Genomic DNA, 21,677 nt, shown 5'->3' with positions numbered 1-21,677 from the left:
TCAGCGCTGACCTTGGCTGGCAGGTTGCAGAGCATCCTCCTGAGGGTCACCATGTCCCAGTCTAGCACGAGCAGGGGCCTCAGGGACATGGGCGGGTCGACCTGGACTTCTCATCTGCCTGGGGTGGCATCCTGTTGGGGATCCTCTGCAACAGCTCGGCAGCTCACTCCCCGTGATCCAGACTCTCATTGGACCCTTTCAGGGCGGCTTCACTTGTGGGGTGGTGGCAGCATCATTCCAGAGGTGCTCCCTTCACCTGGGTCATGGTGGGCATGACCAGGACAGGTGCGGGAGCATCTGCCCTTGAGGGCAGCCTGTTCCTGCTCTTTCCTGGTGGCGGACAAGTGGATAGCTTTGCTCCTATCCTGTTTCAACTGGTCCCAAGAGTAGCAGAGCACCCGATTCTGGGGGATCTACTTATAGTCCCAGCCGCTGAGGGGCTCTTGGGGGGCTTCTTCGGGAGCAGAGGATTGTGGGCCACTGGTGCTGGCTCCCCCCCCGCTCCCTGGGGAATGGGCCCACTGCTATGGCTTCTCCCACAGGGGACCTCATAAGCCATGGTGCCCCTAGGGGCCTGCTGCTGGGGCTGGTGCTGGGGCCTGCTTGGGTGGTGCTGGTGCTGGGACCTGCTCAGCTGGCTTGGCACTACTTGCTACTGACTCAGCCTTCTGGGCTGGGGCCGGGACACGGAAAGGGTCGGCCTTCCAGAGTTTGGCACAGGTGGGGGGCGGTCACAGCAGCTGGGATGACCCCAGTCCCACTTGGATAACGTACCAAGTATTTCACTTCCTTGTCTTCTACGGTCACTGTTACAGTGGCCCTGGTGGGTGGTCAGGCCATGGAATGTCAGCGCTGTCTTCTGGGAGCTCCTGGGCTGTCTCCCTCTCGGATGTGGTATGCACCATCCGGACTCACCAGTGCGGGCCTAGAGCATCCGGGCTGCTGGCGCAGCTTCAGCAGGAGGGCAGGAAAACAGACTGACCAGACGCCAAGAAAGGCTGGACAGCAAGCAGGCCGAAAGGGATGCGGGCTGGCTCGCACCTCCTACGGTCTCAGGACTGCTGACCCGACTGGCTGGAAGGCGGCTGCCCCTTCTTGGCTCTGACTGGAACGCTGGGGCTCTCAGGGCAATGAGACTTGAGGCCAAGGCCCACTGGGGACAAGCTCGAAGAGCGTGGCTCTTCCCAGGAATGTGGCTGGGAAGAGGAAGGAGAGCCGCTAGAGGCTCCTCTTATGGGCTGGGGAGCGAGGCTGTAAAAGGCGCCAGCCAATCATCTGGCGCTGCTGGGGGCAAGGGGGGGGGGGGGAAGGGAGAGGATTGAGGCCAGGCTGCGGGGGAAGGGCGTGTATGGGTCTGGACATCCAGTGGGGGAGAAACTCCTCTCTGAATTCAAAAGTCAACTTCCTGGCGGGGCCATCCCCTCCCCCACCTCAGTTTCCCCATCTTCAAATGGGGACAAGTGGGCCATGACGTTGAAACCACGTCCAAGAGCCGAGTCACAAACAGTCTATCACTACGAAGTGATGGGATAATCAAGAGTGATACTTTTCTCCCCTGAAAAGCAGGGACTCTTTGATTCCATATTTAGGGTCCCGCTCCATGACATACTATTTTTTGGGGGGGAGACCTTGGCAAATTTTGAAATCATATTGTATTTCTGTAATTGTTTTATTTTTCCTGTGGGAGGGGCAGAGCCAAGATGGCGAAGTAGAAAGACGCACATACACACAGCTCCGAACCCACAAACCACAGAATGGCTAGAGGGCACCAACCCAGGGCGAATTCTGCACCCAGAGACCATGGAATATTGGAGCGAGGGAGATTTCTGTTCCGGAGAGACCTCCAAACCTCTCGCGGGGGGGTCCTTCGCGCTGTGGACTGGGCGCCGGGACTGGGAGCAGAGGGCAGCCCTGCAGCGGCCGCGACACCGTGAGGAAAAGATCCGAGAGGGCTACGGGGACAGGATCTCCAGCGACCACGCGGGACCCCCCACCAACAGGTGACTGACGGGGGTAGGTGAGAGAGTCTCTTTGGCGGGTTGAGAGGGGAGTGGGGTGCCCCCATGGCTCGAGCCCCCCCCAGGAGATAGAAGCTGAGAGGTGGCTACAGACAGGGGCTCCCCAAACGGGCGGGAGCCTGGATCCATTGTGGAAGGTCTGTGCATAAACCCCCTGAGGGAACTGAGCCAGAGAGGCGGCCCTGCCCCTGACCACCTGAACTTAATTCTCACACTGAATAGCAGCCCTGCCCCCGCCAAAAACCCTAAGGCGGGAAGCAGCATTTGAATCTCAGTCCACAAACGCTGGCTGGGAGGACCAGGAGGCGAGGTGGGTGTGAGGAGAACATTCAGAGGTCAGGTCACTGGTTGGGGAGAATGCCAAGAAAAGGGAAAAGAAATAAAACTATTGAAGGGTACTTTATCGGAGAAAAGACACTTCCTCCCTTCCTTTCTGATGGGGAGGAACATTGCTTGCCATCAGGCAAAGACACAGAAATCGAGGATTCTGTGTCCCAGCCCACCCAATGGGCTCGGGCCATGGAAGAGCTCAAAAAGAATTTTGAAAATCAAGTTAGAAAGGTGGAGGAAAGACTGGGAAGGGAAATGAGAGGGATGAGGGAGAAGCATGAAAAGCAGATCAGCTCCCTGCTAAAGGAGAACCAAAAAAATCTTGAAGAAATTGGCACCTTGAGAACTAGCCTAACTCAGTTGGCAAGGGAGGTGCAAGGGGCCAATGAGGAGAAGAATGCTTTCAAAAGCAGAATTAACCAAATGGAAAAGGAGATTCAAAAGCTCACTGAAGAAAATAGATCCTTCAAAACTGGAATGGTACAGATGGACACTAAGGACTTTATGAGAAAGACAGATATCTCAGAACATACCGCGCAGATTCGAAAAATGGAAGATAATGTGAAATATCTTATTGGAAAAACAACTGACCTGGAAAATAGAATCAGGAGAGACAATGTAAAAGTTCTGGGACTATTTTTCCTGTGGGAATTGATTTTTGTCTTGCTAAATTTATTTTTCTAATACTGGGTTGTTTAATTTAAGTAGTCTAATTCTCCTTTTCTTAATCTGGGTATTTTATATTTTTCTAAGTTTACATCCATTTCCTCTAATTAGCTATGTTAGTATACAACTGCACAAAATAGGTTTTTAGTTTTCTTTGTAATTATAGTGAATGTTTCTTTTTCATTTTTGATATGAGTAACTTGATATTCCTCTCTTTTAAAAAATCAGATGACAACTACTTTTTTTATTTTACAATTTTTCAATTTCAATTACTTTTATTTTTCAGGTAACAAGTGTTTTCAATTCATTTGTCTCTCCCAGTTTCTGCTCTCCCCATGCCCTTAATTAAGTAATTTTTAAAACGAAAAACATTTCCCTCAATACATAACTACATCGTCTGACAAAAAAAAAAAGTTCCCCCATTAGCCATGTCTAAAAATGTATGCTTCTTTTTACACTTTAAGTTCATCCCCTTTCTATCTGGAGATTAGTTGCAGGTTTCAGAGTAATTCATAAGTGATTTCTCATTTTGCCATCATAAACTCTTTCTATGGCTCCCAAAGATACGTTCTTTCTTTCTCCTTTATTTTGTTTATGTTTTGACCTTTTATATCTAAGCCCTGCATCCATTTGAAGCTCACCTTGGTGGATGGTGTGAATGTTGGTCTACAGCTCAGTTCTGTCAGGTTACTTTCTAATTTTTCAGGAAGTATTTGTCAACTAATGCGTCCTTCCTTCCATTACCTGGGACCTTTGGGTTTATCAAACAATTTGCCTCTATAAGTTCTCTACCTAAAATTTTCTGCTGATAGACCTCTTTTTTTAAACCAATATCAAATTATTTTAATAATTACTGATTTGTAATAAAGTTTGAGATCCAGTACAGATAGACCTCCTCACTTCCCATTTTTCCATTATTAAGCTTGAGATTCTAGACTTCTTTGTGCCTCCAGATTGGTTGTTAAATTATTTTTCTAGCTCTACAATCTATTCTTTGATGAGTTTTATTGGTACAACTTTGAATAATTAAGTTAGTATTGTCATTTTTATTATGCGAGGTCTACCTAACCATGAGAAATAAAGTATTGATACTGATTGTTACCGATCAATTATGATCTTTAAATATAACTTCTGCTTTTACCTTCTTGCCAGTCTTTTCTCCTTGTCTCACCCATGATCCCGCGTTTTAACTCTTCTTTTTAATCCCCCTTCATGTTCCTCTCTCCAACATTTCAGTTTATTTTCCTTATGATTATTCTCTTAGATATCCTGCCCTCCCTCTTAAAATTACTCTCTGGCCTTCTCTTGTCCCTTACTATTTTCCTTTTCAGTTTATTGTACTTCTATACTGAGATCTGTATGCCTGCATGCATGCGTGCGTGCGTGTGTGCGTGTGTGTGTGTGTGTTGTGCTTGGGGGGTGGGGTATAATTGTGTTTAACTACCTTTATCGATTTCAGATGAAAGTGAAGTGAAGTTTCTGGTATACACATTTCTCCTACCCTTTCCTCCATAATTAAATACTTTTCATCTTATTCCTCTATTGTATACAAGATAGTGATTTCCTTCTCCTTTCCTTTCCAGTAGAGTCCCCCCTAATCTGCCCTCCAGAGATCATCAGAACAGAAGAAAACCATCAACAGGCCTTTGTCTTATTTTCTTTTCTCTATGTCCATTAAAGATATTAGTATTCTGAGGACATACTTGTTTCCCATCACTTCATCAGCCTGTAAATAATTCATCCTCACATAATACCCTTTCAATTAAACAAATTAGTGTACATTTCTAGTTTCTCTTGGCTCTAATATTTCCATTTCAAAATGTCTACTTGGATGTCCAGACTTTTTATAATAGTCTTCACGTGGTCTCATATTTCTTAGATTATCTTTCCTTAACCAGTTTCTGGGTCACTTGTTTTTGATAATGTTTCCTTCATTTTCTTCTTATTATTTGTTTCTTTTTATTATTCATTTATTGTTATGTTTGATTTATTTCTTGTCATTTCCTCCAATTAATATATTTTGTTATCTTATTTAATCATTGTTTTCTTATCTGACCAATTGTAATTTCCAGGGAATCCAGCTCTTGGCTAAGTTATCAGTTCTCCTTGCCTTCTATCCTCTCTATTGACTACATTATGCATCTCTTCTTTCATTTCTTGCAAGTACTGTTATAATCTTTGCGCCAATACCCTTTCCCCCCGATGCTTCACTTGCAGAGACATCACTAAAATTTGAATTTTAAATTTAGACGGTAATGGGAGTTTTTAATTTGGAACTCGAACAGAAATTTGCAACTGAATTCAAAATTTGGTAATGAAATGTGTAATTTGAATGTGGGAATTGAATTTTTAATTCAGAATTGGAATTTTGAATTTAGAAATGGAATTTTGAATTGGAAAATGAAAATGAAATTGCAATTTGCATTTTGCAATTTTTGTTTTAATTTGGAGGTGAAATTTGATATTGGAAAGCTGAATTGGAATTGTAATAGGAATTTTTAGTTTGGAAATGGAGTAGGAATTTGGAACTGAATTAGGAACATGAAATTAGAGTTGGAATTTAGAATTGAACTTTTAATTGGGCATTGGCATTTTGAATTGGAATTTTGAATTTAGATTGGAATGGTGATTCGTAATTTGGAACTGGAATAGAAATTTGGAACTGAATTTGGAATTTGGAGTTACTATTTGAAATTTGGAATTGGAATTCAGAATGTGAATTTGAATTTGCAATTGGAATATGGAATTGGAAGTTGGAATTGGAATTTTGCATTTGTAATTGAAATTAAAATTGGAATTTGGCATTTGGAACTGGAATTTGGAAATGAAATTTGAATTTGCAATTTGGAATTCATATTTGAAATTGGAACTTCTAATATGGAATTGGAATTTGAATGCTTATTAGCAATTGGAATAGCAATTTGGAAGTGACATAGGATTTGGAATTGTAGGGAAATTTTGGAATTGGCATTTGAATTTGCAATTTGGAATTGGTATTTAAAATTTAAAATTGGAATTTGGGTTTGGAATTAGATTTGGCATTTGGAATTGGAATAAGGAAAGTGATACTGGGGATCGGTGTATGGAATTTGAATTTTGAATTTGTATTGGAATAGGAATTTGGAATTTGGAAATGGAACACAAATTTGCAACTGAAATAGGAATTTGGTAGTGCAATGTGCATTTTGAATATGGTAATTGAAATTTGCTATTCAAAATTCGAATTAGTAATTTGGAACTGGAATTTTGTATTGGAAACTGGAATTGGATAATCAAATTAGAATTTTGAATTTTTGCTTGAAATTGGAATTTGGAAATGGAATTACTATTTGCAGTTTGAATTTTAATTTGAAAGTTGGAATTTGTATTTGAAATTAGAATTTCGAACATTTAATTGGAATTTAGATTTTGAATTGGAATGCATATTTGCAACTGGAATAGTAATTTTGAACTGAAATAGTGAATTGGAATTGTAGTTGGAACATCGAAATGCAATTTGGAATTGGAACTAGAATTTCGAATTTGTAAATGAAATTAGAATTGGTATTTAGCATTTGGAAATGGAATTCAAATTTGTAATTGAATTTGTAATTCGTAATTGAAATTGGAATTTCTAACATGCAATTGGAATTTGGAGTAGGAATTCAAATGTTGGAATAGCAACTGGACTAGCTATGGGGAACTGAAATAGGATTTTGGAATTATAGTTGGAATTTGTAATTGCAATTTGTAATTGGAATTACAATGGCGGCTGTTGGAATTGGAATTTGGAGTTTGGCATTTGAGTTAGAATAGGAATTTTTGCCTTGCAAGTGAAACAGGTATTTGAAGTGATTCGGGCACTTGAAACTGGAGTTGGAATGGGAATTTGGAATTGGAGTTTGAATTTGTAATTGTAATTCGATTTTGGAATTTGGAATTGGAATTTTGACATTTGAATTTGGAGTTATAATTTGACAACTGAATTGAAATTTGAATTTGAATTTGGAATTAGGAATATGTTCCTTGTAACTGTAATTTGAAATTTGGAGTTCTAATTTGAAAATTGAATTGGAATTTCAATTTGGAATGAGGAATGTGGTAATTGGAATTGGGAACTGGTGTTTGGAAATTAGAATTGTAATTTGAAATTTTAATTTGGAATTGAAATTAGGGATGTGGTATTGGGAATTCGAATTTTTGTTTGAATTTTGAATTTGTATTTGAATAGGAATTTTTAACTTGGAAGTGGAACAAAAATGTGCAACTGCACATGGAATTTGGTAATGTAATGTGTAATCTGGATATGGGAATTGGAATTTGCAATTCAAAATTGGAAGTTGTAATTTGGAAATGCAATTATTAATTGAAATTGGAATATGGAATTAGAATTTTGAATTTGTAACTGAAATTACAATTGGGAAATGGAATTGAAATTTGCCATTTTAATTTTAATTTGGAATTGAAAGTTGAAATTGACATTTTTTATTTCAAATTGGAAATGGAATGGCAATTCTTAATTTGGAACTGGAATATAAATTTGGAACTGAATTCTGAATTTCAAATTGGAGTTGCTATTTAAAATTTGAAATTGGAATTTGGAATTTAGAATTGGAATTTCAGTTTTTATATCATAATTGGAATAGTAAATATTTGAAAGTAGAATTTTGAATTTGTCACTGGAATTGGACTTGGAATATGACATTTGAAATTGGAATTTGGAAATGGAATGAATTGAAATTTCCAATTTGAATTTGAATCTGGAATTTGGAATTTCTTTTTGAAATGGAATTTTGAATATGTAATTGGAGTTTTAATGTTTATTTATAACTGGTATAGAAATCTGGAACTGAAATAGGAATTTGAAATTGTAGTTTGAATTTCAAATTGGCATTTGAATTTAGATTTTGGAATTGGAATTTGGAATGGAATTGAGATTTGCAATTTAAATTTGAATTTTGAATTCATATATGAAATGGAATTTCAAATATGGCATTCGAATTTGAATGCTTATATGCAATTGGAATACACATTTCAAAGTGAAATAAGAACTTGGAATTGTAGTTCGAATTTGGAGTTTACATTTGAATTTGGATTTTGGAATTGGTATTTGGAATTTACATTTGGAATTCTGGTTTGAAATTTGATTGGAAGTTTGGAATTTGAATTAGGAAAGTGGTAGTGGAAATTGGTATTTGTAATTTGAAATTTCAGTTGGAATGGGAATCTTTAATTAGCAACTGGAAGAGAAATTTGCAACTGAATATACAATTTAGTAATGGAAATGTGTAATTTGGAAGTGGGAACTGGTATTTCCAATTCAGAATTGGAATTTGTATTTCAGAAAACACTTTTGAACTGAACTTTGGAATTGGAAAGTAGAATTAATATTTGAATTTGTAATTGAAATGGAAATTTGGAAATTGAATAGCAATTTGCAATTTTAATTTTAATTTGGAATTGAAAATGAAGTTGGAATTTTGCAATTTGAATTGGAATAGGAAATTTTATTTGGACCTGGTATAGGTAATGTAACTGAATTAGGAACATGAAATTGGAGTTCAAATTTGGAATTTAGAATTGAACTTTTAATTTGGATTTGCAATTGAAATATTGAATTTGGATTGGAACAGGAATTCTTAAATTGGAACTGGAACAGAAATTTGGAACTGAATTCGTGATTTGGAACCCGAGTCGATATTTGGAATTGTAAATTGGAAATCGATTTTGAAATTAGAATTTTTAATTGGAATTGGAATTGCATTTTGGAATTTGGAAGTAGAATTTGGAGATGGAATTGATATTTGAAATTTGAACTGGAATTTGGAATTTATACTTCATTTTTTGAAATTGGAATTTCGAATATGCAATTGGAATTTGAATGTTCATTTGCAGCAGTAATAGCAATTTGGAATTGAAATAGGAGTTTGGATTTGTATTTCAAATTTGGATTTTGTAATTTAAATTGGAATTTAGAATTGGTATTTGTAATTTAGAATTGGAATTTCAGTTTGGAATTGGACTTGGAATTTGGAAAGTGGTAGTCAGAACTGGAATTTGTCATTTGAATTTGGAATTTTTATTGGAATAGGAATCTTTAATTTGGAACTGGAACAGAAATTTGCAACTCTATTCAGAATTTGGTAATGGAATGTGTATTTTGAATATGGCAATTGGGACCTCTACCTGGGAGCCAAGATGGCAGAGTGAGAGCAACCATTCACCTAAGCTCTTAGACAAACTCCTTTGGATACCTCTGAAAGGATAATCTGACTAAATTTTGGAGGTGTGGAATCCAGTGGGAGACAGACTGCGATAGATTTGGAGCCCAGGTTAGACTGGAAGGCCCGCGGGAAGGATCTGTTCTACTGGGGTGAGCCCCTGGTGCACAGTGCAGCGTGGTCAGCGCAGCAGAACAAAAGGGACCCGAGAAACCTGAGAGCTGCGGGCAGAACTGGTGGAGCGGGAGACAAGCCAAGCCAAGCCAGTGAGAGCCACTGAGGGCCAGATATCAGCGCAGCAGCTCCTGAGACCTTCAACCTGAAGATTAAACTTCGGTAAGTCACCTACTTGAACTTCCGGGAGCCAGGATGGCGGAGCAATCAGTAAATGCTGTCTCCTCCCCCCTGATGACCGTGAAAGAACCATAAAATATTTCCCCAGAAAAATCCTGGATCAGCGGGAACAGCAGAGGGGACAAGTAGTCTCATAACACCTGAGGCTAGGAAAATAGCTAAGGGGGATTCCTCCTACTGTGGCAGAGGTGAACCGGAAGGAAAGAAGACCCAGGGCAGAGAAAACTCTCACTAGGACCCAGGCAAGCCTCAGAGACAGGAGAGGAGCCAGGAGGGGTGGGAACCTGTATTAGCACCTTGGCGTGCCTCAGCCCTCCAGGGGAAATGGGAAGACAATAGGGCAGCTGGGATCATCATCTCCTGAGCTTGTCTTTGCCTCAGTTCAGCTGAGGAGATCTCCTGTGACCAGACCACTCCTCCCACACACTTAACAAGCTAACCCCAGGGTTGATCCAGGAAACAAAACACAAAAACCTGCATTTAGCTTTTTCATGCATCAGCTCAACACAAAGTTATGTTGCTTCTGACTGAAAGAACCAGAAGCTACAACACTCAGTCAACATCATGAACAGGAAAAGGCAGATGAAGGGTGAAAAAAAACATAGAATCTTTCTATGGGGATAAGGACCAAAACACAAACACCAAAGAGGTCAGAGCTGAGACTGTACTTCCATCTGAAACTTCAGAAGGGACTATGAACTTCTCGCAAGCACAAGCAGCTCTCCTGGAACAGCTAAAGAAGGAAATAGAAGAAAAACTGGCTAATGATTTTAGAATTATAAAAAAAGAATTCACTGATGAGAACATCACTTTGAAAAGGAAAATTGAACAAATGGAAAAGGAAATTTAAAAATTAACTAGAGAAAATAATTCCCTAAAAGGAAGAGTTGATCAAACGGAAAAGGAAACCCAAAACCTAATTGGGAAAATTGGTCAAATGGAAAAGGAAACACAAAACCTAACTCGGAAAATTGAACAAATGGAAAAGGAACTACAAAAATTTACTGGAGAAAATAGCTCCTTAAAAGGGAAAAATTAGTCCGATGGAAAAGGACATGCAAAGGTTAACTGAAGAACACAATATGATAAAGATTAGAATTGGGCAAGTAGAAACTAATGACTCAATGAGACAGCAAGAACCAGTCAAACAAAATCTAAAGAATAAAAAGATAGAAGAAAATGTAAAATATCTAACTGGAAAAACAACTGACCTGGAAAATAGATCCAGGAGAGAAAATTTAATAATTATTGGCCTGCCAGAAACCCATGATGAAGAAAAGAGTCTGGACAGTATCTTCCAGGAAGTCATCAAGGAAAACTGCCCAGAAGTGCTAGATTCAGAGGGCAAAATAGTCATTGAAAGAATCCACCGTTCCCCTCCCAAAAGGGATCCCAAACTCAAAACCCTAAGAAGTATCATTGCCAAATTCCAGAGCTATCAAGTGAAGGAGAAAATACTACAAGTAGTCAGAAAGAAACAATTCAAATGTCAAGGACATACAGTCAGGATCACACAGGACCTTGCAGTTTCTACATTAAAACAAAGAAAGATTTGGAACCCAATATTCCATAAGGCAAAGAAGTTGGGACTTCAACCAAGGATCAACTACCCAGCAAAGTTCAGCATAACATTTCAGGCAAGGAGAAAGTCATTCAACAAAATAAGGGATTTCCAGAGCTTCCTGACCAAAACGCCAGAACTCAATAGACAATTCAATCTTCAAATGCACGTCTCAAGAGAATCATAAAAAGGTAAACGGGGGGGGGGGGGGGAACAAAAACAAAAACTTGTTACTCAATTAGGGCAAACTGTTTACCTCCCTATAAGGGAAAATGGTACCTGTTAATCTTCAGAACTGTGCAGCTATTATGACAAAAGGGATATACGTAGAGGGAAGGGTATAAAGTAAATGATGTCGTGTCAAAAATATGATTTAAGTATGAGAAGGGATTGTAACAGGAGGTGTGAAAAGGAGGAAGCAGAAAATGGCAAATTACATCACAGGAAGAAGTATGAAATTATAGTAGAGGGAAGGAGGGGAGGGAGATGAGCATTGTTTGAGAGGTACTCTCATCTGATTTGTTTAAAGGAGGGAACAATAAACTTAAGTAGATAATCCTAACTAGCTCTATAGGCAGTAGGAGGGGAAGGGGGAAGAAAGGGGAAGGAGGCTAAAAGGGAGGGAAGAAGCAATAAGAGTAAAGGGGAGTAAAAGGGAGGGGGGCCAAAAGAAGGAGGGGTAGGCTGCAGGAGGAGGTGGTGAAAAGTGAATGCTATTGAGGAGGGGAAGGGAGATGGGAGAACTAAAAGCACAAATGGTGGGAAAGAAGATGGAGGGAAATACACAGACTGTAATCATAACTGTGAGTGTGAATGGAATGAATTCTCCCATAAAACGGAGGCAGATAGCAGAATGGATTAAAACCCATAATCCAACAATACGCTGCTTACAAGAAACACATTTGAAATGGGGGTATACACACAGGATAAAGGTCAAAGGATGGAGCAGAATATATTGTACTTCAGCTGATGTAAGAAAGGCAGGAGTAGCAATCCTAATCTCAGACAAAGCAAAAGCAGAACTAGATCTAATCAAAAGGAATAAGGATGGAAACTATATCCTGCTAAAAGGCACCATAGACAATGAAGAAATATCATTACCAAATATGTATGCTCCAAGTGGTATAGCATCCAGATTCTTAGAGGAGAGTTTGGGGGAGTTGAAGGAAGAAATTGACAGCAAAACTATACTAGTGGGGGACCTCAACCTCCCCCTCTCTGAAATCGATAAATCTAACCTCAAAATAAACAAGAAAGAGGTTAAGGAGGTAAATAAAACTCTGGATAAGGTAGATAAGATAGATCTTTGGAGAAAACTGATGGGAATAGGAATATACCTTTTTATCAGCGGTACATGGAACATTTACAAAAATTGACCATGTACTAGGACATAAAAATCTCACAATCCAGTGCAGAAAGGTAGAGATAATCAATGCATCCTTCTCAGATCATAATGCGTTAAAAACTACATGTAATAAAAGGCCATGGAAAGATAAACCAAAAATCAGTTGGAAACTAAATAATCTAATCCTAAAGAAGGAATGGGTTAAAGAAGGAATCATAGAAACAATCAACAGTTTCATTCAAGAGAATGACAATAATGAGAAAACATACCAAATCTTATGGAATACTGCAAAAGTAGTTCTTAGGGGAAGTTTTATATCTTTGAATCCCTACGTAAATAAAATACAGAAAGAGGAGATCAATGACTTCGGCATGCAGTTGAAAAAGCTAGAAAAAGAACAAATTGAAAATCCCCAAGTAAATACTAAATTAGAAATACTGAAAAGAAAAGGAGAGATCAATAAAACTGAAGTTAAGAAAACTATTAAATTAACAAATAAAACCAATAGTTGGTTTTATGAAAAAACTAATAAATTGATAAACCTTTGGTCAATTTGATTAAAAAAAAGAAAGAAAATCAAATTACTAATATTAAAAATGAAAAGGGTGAACTCACCTCCAATGAGGAGGAAATTAAAACAATAATTAGAAACTACTTTGCCCAACTTTATGCCCACAAATTCGATAATCTAAAGGAGATGGATGAATATTTTAAAAAATACAAATTGCTCAGATTAACAGAAGAGGAAGTATTTAAACAACCCCATCTCAGAAAAAGAAATTGAACAAGCCATCAACGAACTCCCTAGGAAAAAATCTCCAGGGCCAGATGGATTCACAAGTGAATTCTATCAAACGTTTAAAGAACAGTAAATTCCAATGCTATATAGACTATTTTTGAAAAGTGGAGAAGAAGGAGTCCTCCCAAATTCTTTCTATGATGCAAATATGGTTTTGATACCCAAACCAGGAAGAGACAAAACAGAGAAAGAAAATTATACACTAGTTTCCCTAATGAATATAGATGCAAACATTTTAAATAAGATTTTGGCAAAACGAATACAACATCTCGTCACGAGAATAATACATTATGATCAGGTAGGATTCATACCAGGAATGCAGGGCTGGTTCAATATTAGGAAAACTATTAGAATTATCAATCACATCAGCAACAAAGCTAACAAAAACCACATGATTATCTCAATAGATGCAGAAAAAGTTTTTAACAAAATACAACACCCATTCCTATTTAAAACACTGGAGAACATAGGAATAAAGGGAACTTTCCATAAAATAATAAGCAGTATCTATCTAAAACCTTCAGCAAGCATTATATGCAATGGGGATAAGCTAGATGCATTCCCAATAAGATCAGGGGTGAAACAAGGATGTCCATTATCACCACTATTATTCAATATGGTACTAGAAATGTTAGCTGTAGCAATTAGACAAGATAAAGATATTGAAGGAATAAGAATAGGCAAAGAAGAAACTAAGTTATCACTCTTTGTAGATGATATGATTATTTACTTAGAGAATCCCAGAGATTCAAGTAAAAAAACTACTTGAAACAATAAACAACTTTGGCAAAGTTGCAGGTTACAAAATAAACCCACACAAATCTTCCACATTCCTCTATATTAGCAACAAAGTCCAACAGCAAGAGATAGAAAGAGAAATACCATTTAAAGCTTGGGTAGACACTATAAAATACTTAGGAGTTTACCTGCCAAAACAAACCCAGGGATTATATGAACACAATTACAAGACACTTTTTGCACAAATAAAGTCAGATTTAAGTAAGTGGAAAAACATCAGTTGGTCATGGGTAGGCCAAGCCAATATTATAAAAATCACAGTTCTACCTAAATTAATTTACTTATTTATTATTACTTATCAATTAAACTATCAGATAATTATTTTCTAGAGCTGGATAAAATAATATCAAAATTCATTTGGAAGAACAAAAGGTCCAGGATATCAAAGGGACTAATGAAAAGAAATGCTTGGGAAGGTGGCCTAGTGCTACCAGACCTCAAGCTGTACTGTAAAGCAGCAATTATCAAAACCATTTTGTATTGGCTAAGAAACAGAGAGGTAGACAAGTGGAATAGATTTGGCACTCAAGACACTGTAGGCAAGGAATATAGCAACCTCCTGTTTGATAAACCCAAGGACCCCAGCGTCTGGGATAAGAGCTCACTGTTCGATAAAAATTGCTGGGAAAACTGGATAACAGTGTGGCGGAAATTAGGCATAGACCCATGCCTGACACCATACCCAAGAATAAAGTCCAAATGTGTACATGATTTAGGTATAAAGATTGATACCATGAATAAACCGGAGAAGGAAGAAATAGTGTATTTATCAGATTTATGGAGAAGGGAAGAATTTTTTACCAAAGAAGAGACAGAAAGCATTATGAAATGCAAGATGAATAATTTTGATTACATTAAACTGAGAAGTTTTTGCACAACCAAACCCAATGCAACCAAAATTCGGAGGGATGTAGTAAATTGGGAAAGAATTTTTACAGCTAAGCTCGGGGACAAAGGCCTCCTTTCTAGAATATATAGAGAATTGACTCAAATGTATAACCATAGAACTCATTCCCCAATTGATAAATGGTCAAAGGATATGAACAGGCAATTTTCAGAGAAAGAAATTAAAGTTATATTTAATCATATGAAAAAATGCTCTAAATCACTTTTGATTAGAGAGATTCAAATCAAAACAGCTGTGAGGTACCACATCACACCTATAAGATTAGCAAACATGACAGAACAAGAAAATGATAAATGCTGGAGAGGATGTGGGAGAGTTGGAACACTAATTCATTGTTGGTGGAGCTGCAAGCTCATCCAACCATTCTGGAGAGCAATTTGGAACTGTGCCCAAAGGGCTACAAAAATGTGCATACCTTTTGACCCAGCAATATTGCTACTAGGACCGTACCCCCAAGAGATCATAAAAATGGGAAAGAGTCCCACATGTACAAAAATATTTATAGCAGCACTCTTTGTAGTTGCCACAAACTGGAAGTCAAGGGGATGCTCATCAATTGGGGAATGGCTGAATAAATTGTGGTATATGAATGTTATGGAGTACTATTGTGCCATAAGAAATGATGAACAAGAAGACTTCAGAGAGGCCTGGAAGGACTTATATGATCTGATGCTGAGTGAAAGGAACAGAACCAAGAGAACTTTGTGCACAGCAACGACCACAGTGTGCGAGAGTTTTTTTCTGGTAGACTTGGAATTTTGTAATAATGCAGGAACTTATTTTTTAAAAAAAATCCCAATGATGGTTTTCTAAGGCAAAATGCCTTCCCCACTCAGAGAAAGAAATATGGAATTCATTCGCAGAATATAGCAGACCGTGTTTGTGTGTGTGTTTGTGTGTGTTTGTGTACCATGTTTTGATTTGTTATATGATTTCTTCCATTTATTATAGTTCATCTACATAGCATGACTATAGTGAAAATGTACTGATTAGGAAAGTATATGTAGAACCTATACAGAATTGTATACTGTCGTGGGGAGGGAGGGGGGTAGTGGAGAGTAGGTATGGGGAGGATAAAATCTTAATTTTATGACAGTGATTGTAAAACATTAAAAAATAATAATAATAAAATAAAATTTAAAAAAAGAAAGAAAAAAGAATATGGTAATTGGAATTTTCGATTCAAAATTGGAATTTGTAATTTTGGACTGGAATTTTGAATTGGAAAATGGAATTAGAATTTTGAATTTGTAACTGAAATTGGAATTTGAAAATAGAATTACAATTTGCCATTTTTATTTTAATTTGGAATTTGGAATTCTGTTTTGAAATTAGAATTTTGAATATGGAATTGGAATTTAGATTTGGAACTAGAATGTGTATTTGCGGCTGGAATAGTAATTTCGAACTGAAATAAGAATTAGAAATTGTAGTTGGAACTTGGAATTAGAATTAAAATTTTAAATTTGTAAATGAAATTAGAATTGGAATTTGAAAATGGAATTGAAATTTGCCATTTGAATTGGAATTTGAAATTCAGAATTGAAATTTGTAATTTGAAATACAATTTTGAATTGGAATTTTGAATTGAAGAATGGAATTTGGATTTGTAATTTGTAATTGAAATTGGAATTCAGGAAATGGATTTTTAAAATGGAATTACCATCGGCAATTTTAATTTGGAATTGCAAATTGAATTTGGAATATGAATTTTTAACTTAGAACTGACATGGGAATTTGGAACTGAAACAGGATCTTGAAATTGTAGTTGGATTTGGTAATTGATATTTGGAATTTAAAAATGGACTTTTAATTTGGAATTGGAATTTGGAATTAGAATTTTGTAATGGAATTTGGAATTTGGATTGGAATCAGAATACTTAACTTCGAACTGGAATGGAAATTGGGAATTGAATTCCACTTTTCAAATTAGAGTTGTTATTTGAAAGTTGAAATTGAAACTTAGAATTGGAATTAGGAATTGGAATATGGAATTGAAATTTGAAATTTGAATTTGAATTTGGAATTCATATTTGAAATGGAATTTCGAATATGGAATTCGAATTTGAATGCTTATTTGGAACTGGATTAGCAATTACTAAGTGAAATGGGAATTTGGAGTTGTCGTTTTATTTTGGAATTGGAGTTTGAATTTGGAATTTGGAATTGGTATTTGGAATTTAAAATTGGATTTTTGATTTGTAATTGGACTTTTGAATTAGAATTTTGAATATGTAACTGAAATTGGAATCAGAATTTGACATTAAGAATTGTAATTTGCAAAGGGAACTGAAATTTGTGATTTGAATTTGAATTTGGAGTTGATATTTGAAATGTAACTTCGAATATGGATTTAGAATTTGAATGCTTGTTTGCAACAGGATTAGCAATTTGGAAGTGAAATAGGACTTTGGAATTGAACTTCAAATTTGGAATTGAAACTTGAAATTTAGAATTGGATTTGAATTTGTAATTTGTAATTGGAATAAGGAATTGGAATTTGGAATTAGAATTTAGAATTTGTAATTGAATTAGTTTTTGGCATTTGGAGTTGGAATTTGGAAATGCAATTGAAATTGGCAGTTTGAACTTTAATATGGAATTGGAATTTGGAATTGGAAGGTTCATTTGCAACTGTAATAGCAATTTGGTACTGAAATAGAAATCTGGAATTGTATTTGAAAATTGTAATACTAATTTGGAACTGTAATTGATTTAAAAATTATTGGTCTACCTGAAAACCATGATCAAATAAAGAGCCGAGACATTAGCTTCCAAGAAATTATCAAGGAAAACTGCCACGATATTCTAGAACTGGAGGGTAAAAGAGAAATGGAAAGAATTCATCAATCACCTCCTGAAAGAGGAAACTTCTAGGAATATTCTAGACAGATTCCAGAGTTCCCAGGTCAAAGAGAATATATTACAAGCAACCAGAAAGAAACAATTCAAGTACTGTGGAAAGACAATCAGGATAACCCAGGATTGAGCAGCTTCTACACTAAGGAATCAAAGGGCTTGGAATATGACTTTCTAGATGTCAAAGGAAATAGGATTAAAACCAAGAATCACCCACCTAGCAACACTGAGTATAATACTTCAGGGGAATAAAATGGAATTTCAATGAAATAAAGGTCTTCCAAACATGCTTGTTGAAAAGACCAGAGCTGAATAGAAAAATTTGACTCTCAAATACAAGAATTAAGAGAAACACGAAAAGGTAATCAGGAAAGAGAAGTCCTAAGTAACTCATGAAAGTTGACCTGCAGGTGGTGGAGCCAAGATGGTGGAGTTGAAAGAAGCACATACTGTAGCTCTTCCCCCACAACCCATAAAATACCAGTAAAAATGACTCTCAATAAATTCTAGAGCAGCAGAAGCCACAGAATGGCAGAGTGAAAGAGATTTCCAGCCCAAGGTAAACTGGAAGGCCGATAAGAAAGGTCTATCACATGGGGTGGGGAGCAGAACACAGCCCAGCTGTGACTGTGTGACGTTGGGAAGAACAGGAACAGAACAGGCCTCAGGGCAGAATCCCCAGCAGCAGCAATGGCGGATCTCAGATCCCTCAACCCACAAACGCCAAAGGCAGCTTCAAAGGTCAGTGAGAAAGTTTTTTCACCTTGCTGACAAGGGAGCAGGGTGCTCCTGTAGCCCTGGTCCCAAGTGGTGGCCGTTGCAGTGTTAGCAGCAGTATCCATTCCTGGAGCACTCGGTCTAAAGTCTCTGGGGGAATTGAGTCCCTGATCTGAATCTCAACCCTGAGTGAAGGCCTTGCATTCTACCTAAGGCCCCTGGGGAAATTGAGCAGATGATGTCAACCTGAAAGCCTGAGTGGACGCCCTGCCCTCTGTCTAAAGCCCCTGGGGGAAATGAGCAACTGATCTGAATCTCAGCCCTGAGCCCTTCCCAAGAGAGAGGAGGAGTGTTGGCGTGGCAGACCTGGAGGTGGTTGTGGAGAGGGAATTCTACTACTCACAGATCCTAGGCAGAAAAGTTTTGGTTGCTCCCAGAACAGTGCACAGGCCAGGAGAGGCATAAATCCCTCTCCATTGATTGTGCCACCTTGGAGGAACTGAGAACTTACAGGTCCCCAGAGCATACCCTTCTCTTGACAAAGGACTCAAAAGTCAAATAACTTGCTGGGAATATGCACAAATAAGGGGAAAAAATACGACTATAGAAGGTTACTTTCTTGGCAAACATGTATTTCCCTCCATCCTTTTGGATGAGAAAGAACAATGTTTACCATCAGAGACTTCCAAAATAAATATGAAATGATCTCAGACCATGAGAGAGCTCAAAAAGGATTTTGAAAATCAAGTAAGAGAGGTGGAGGAAAAAATGGGAATAGAAATCAGAACTATGCAAGAAAATCATGAAAAGTGAGTCAACATCTTTCTAAAGGAGATCCCAAAAATGCTGCAGAAAGTAAAACCTTTAAAACTAGGCTAACTCACTTGGGAAAGAGATCCAAAAAGTCAATGAGGAGAAGATACTTTAAAAAACAGAATTAGCCATATGGAAAAGGAGGTTCAAAAGCTCACAGAAGAAAACAGGTTTTTTTTTTTTTTAAATTTAGAATGGAGCAGATGGAAGCCAATGACTTTATGAGAAACCAAGAAATCACACACACACAAAAAAAACCCTCAAAAGAATGAAAAAATAGAAGATATTGTGAAATATCTCATTGGAAAAACAACTGACTTGGAAAATAGATCCAGGAGAGACAATTTAAAAATTATGGGCTATCTGAAAGCCATGATCAAGAAAAGAGCCTAGACATCATCTTTCATGAAATTATCAGGGAAAACTTCCCTGATATTCTAAAAGCAGAGGGCAAAATAAATATTGGAAGAATCCACTGATCACCTCCTGGAAGAGATCCAAAAAGAGAAACCCCTAATAATATTGTAGTCAAATTCCAGAGTTCCCAGGTCACGGAGAAAATATTGCAAGCAGCTAGAAAGAAACAACTCAAATATTGTGGAAATACAATCAGGACAACACAAGATCTAGCATCTTCTGCATTAAGGGATTGAAGGGCGTGAAATACGATATTGCAGAATCACCTACCCAGCAAAACTGAGTATAATACTTCAGGGGAAAAATGGTCATTCAATAAAATAGAGGATTTTCAAGATTTACGGATGAAAGGACCAGAGCTGAAAAGAAAATTTGACTTTCAAACACAAGAACACAAGAAGTATTAAAAGGTAATAAGGAAAGAAAATCTTAAGGGAGTGACTAAAGTTGAACTGTTTACATTCCCACATGGAAAGATAATATTTGTAACTCTTGAAAATTTTCTCAGTATTTGAGTAGTTGGAGGGATTACACACACACACACACACACACACACACACACATATTTGTGTAGAGACAGAGACAGAGACAGAGAGCTCAGGGTGAACTGAACAGGAAGGGATCATATTTAAAAAACAAAATTAAGGAGTGAGAGAGGAATATATTGGGAGGAGAAAGGGAGAAATGGAATGGGGAAAATTATCTCTCATAAAAGAGGGAAGAAACATTTTCAATGGAAGGGAGAAGAGAGGAGGTGAGAGGGAAAAAGTGAAGCTTACTCTCATCACATTTGGCTTAAGGGAGGAATAACATGCACACTCAATTTAGTATGAAAACCTATCTTACGATACAGGAAACTAGGGGAGAAGGGGATAAACAGGGTAGGGGTGATGATGGAAGGGAGGGCAAGTGGGAGGAGCGAGCAATTAGAAGTAGACACTCTTGGACAGGGACAAGATCAAAAGAGATAATAGAAGAAGTTTGGGGCAAGATAGGGTGGTGGGAAATATAGTTAGTCTTACACAACATGACTATTATGGAAGTCATTTGCAAGACTACACAGATATATCCTATATTGAATTGCTTTCCTTCTCAGTGGGAATGAGTGGGGAGGGAGGAAGGAAGAGAAGCTGGAACCCAAAATTTAGGAACAAATGTTGAGAATTCTATTTGCGTGCAACTGGGAAATAAGAAATACAAGTAATGGGGTACATAAATTTGCCTTTCCCTACAAGTCAAGAGAGAAGATGGGGATAAGGGAAAGGAGGGGTGTTAGAAGGGAGGGCACATTGGGGGAAGGAGTAATCAGAATGGACAGCGTTCTGGGGTGGGGGACGGGGAGAGATGAAGAATAAATTTGGAACTCAAAGTTTTGTGGAAATTAATGTTAAAAGCTAAAAATAAGTAAATAAACATTAAAAAAGAGAGTTGCCCTGCTTACATTCCTACATGGACAGCTGTTATTTGTAACTCATGAGATCTTTTTCGGTAATGGGGTACTTAGAAAGAATATATATGTAGGCGTGTATGGGTGCGTATGTATGTGTATATTACATTTCTGTAGGTATATATACCAGTAGTGAGTTCCTCAAAATGAAACTGTGAGGCTCAAGTAAGATAATGCATATAAAGTGTTTTCCATACATTAGACTATCATAAATATAAGATATCATTATTACATCGCATTACCTCCCCAATTAGTGATGCATAATATCGATGGTTTTAGACTATGAACAGAAATATTGATACATAGTCTATGTCATAACTTAGGCTACAAGCCACTAATGTCAAAATGAGTTAGTTTTGGATCTTAACCAGCCAATCTCAACATTAGGTAGAATTTCTGTCTTGTGAATTGGAGAAGTCAGAAAACTCATGTTGGTTTAATTAGAT

The 21,677-nt window shown here is 37.6% G+C and overlaps 1 long non-coding RNA gene across 1 annotated transcript in view; it reads left to right on the top strand.

The window, feature by feature from the left end:
* LOC140515940 (uncharacterized) overlaps positions 1-11,338 on the top strand; it is an 89,041-nt gene extending 77,703 nt beyond the window's left edge. The window contains exon 3 of the long non-coding RNA XR_011971190.1: positions 1,694-11,338. This is a non-coding gene — a long non-coding RNA (uncharacterized lncRNA). The remainder of the gene's footprint in view (positions 1-1,693) is intronic.
* Positions 11,339-21,677: the final 10,339 nt, after the last annotated feature.

Source organism: Notamacropus eugenii, chromosome X, assembly GCF_028372415.1.
Source record: "Notamacropus eugenii isolate mMacEug1 chromosome X, mMacEug1.pri_v2, whole genome shotgun sequence".
In the NCBI taxonomy this organism is placed as follows: domain Eukaryota; kingdom Metazoa; phylum Chordata; class Mammalia; order Diprotodontia; family Macropodidae; genus Notamacropus; species Notamacropus eugenii.
This window is presented reverse-complemented; position numbering and strand designations above follow the sequence as displayed.